Raw genomic sequence first — 1379 nt, 5'->3', positions numbered from 1 at the left:
GAGAGAGAGAGAGAGAGAGAGAGAGAGAGAGAGAGAGAGAGAGAGAGAGAGAGAGAGAGAGAGAGAGAGAGAGAGAGAAAGAGAGAGAGAGACCCCGATTCCCGAAGGCGATTGGTCGTGGGAGGAGGGGCGGGAGGGAGGAGCGGGTCCCGCCGCGAGGCCTGCAGGAATCGCTGGCTCTGGCTGCCACCTAGCGGACGGGAGCCGCGCCCGGGAGGCGCACAGCCGGGTCTCTCCTCCCCTCCCCGCAGGCAGCCTGCGCCTTTTCTCCAAACGGAGACAGCACTTTGAAAATTCTTTCAATGGATTTTTTTTCCTTGAAAGATCGTACTGGGGAAAATGATACTTCTATTAGTTACATATTCTCCAATAGCACACTCGCACCCCCCTCGTTTTGAGATCGCTCCCTAGGCAGGCTCAGGCGGGTGCGGAGCTGTGCGGAGTGACAAAGCCGCCGCGGCAGCCGCTGGGGGTGGGAACCGCGCTCGCTCGCCCGCCCTTCGACTCAGGAGAGCGTAAAAGTTTGTCTCAGCTCCAGCATCCCGATCCTCAACACACCCTCAGGTAAAGGTAGGAGCAAATGGCCACGCTGTATTGACAGAGGTAGGGTTTGTTTTTTAATACTCGTTCTCACTTTAAATTTCACCAGGGAGGGGTTTGGGAAACGCTGCGTGTTTGGGGTGCGTTTTGCGCTTCCCGGTCACTCCAGCCTACAAGTCGGGAGTCAGCGACCGCTTAGTGACTAGCGATGATTTTAAAGAGCAGAATAAAGCCTTTTCCGTGCCTGCCCCACAGTCCCTCCAGCTCGAATAATGGAGAGACAGCCAATGCACTCTGCAAGCGGCGGCCCATTGTATGCAGCTGACGGAGAGGACGCGAATGGGGCAGGCAGGGGCTCCTTGCCCTCGGCCTTCTCCCCCAAATAAACGCTCTCACGCCTCCTGGTCAATTAAAAGGTGAAACGAACACGATTAAAAGACCAAAAAAAAAAAAAAGGAAAAAAAAAGAAAGGAAAAACAGAAAAAAGGAAGAAAAGAGAAGATTAAAATGAGAAAGAAAGAACAAGCTTTTTACATATAAATTCTAAATTTTACTCCCCATATAGTACAGAAAAAGGCAGTCGAGGGTAGAGGAAGCAGGCAGAGAGAGGGAGAACAGAAGGAAAGAGAAGGTGGAGACAGACGGAGCGAGTAGAAGAGGAGGCGAAAGCGAGCTCCAGGGAACCGGAGGCCCGCTGGACGCCGGGTCTGCGGGCCCAGCCACCCTCGGACCCTGGACCGTGAGTCGTGGGCACCAGAAGCGAGACTTGGCCAAGTCCTTCTCCACCAGGCAAGTAACGTAATGATAATCGTTTCTTTTGAACTCGGGGCTGGCAACGC

Source organism: Suricata suricatta, chromosome 6, assembly GCF_006229205.1.
Source record: "Suricata suricatta isolate VVHF042 chromosome 6, meerkat_22Aug2017_6uvM2_HiC, whole genome shotgun sequence".
NCBI classification, from domain to species: domain Eukaryota; kingdom Metazoa; phylum Chordata; class Mammalia; order Carnivora; family Herpestidae; genus Suricata; species Suricata suricatta.
Note: the sequence above shows the minus strand (reverse complement) of the source record.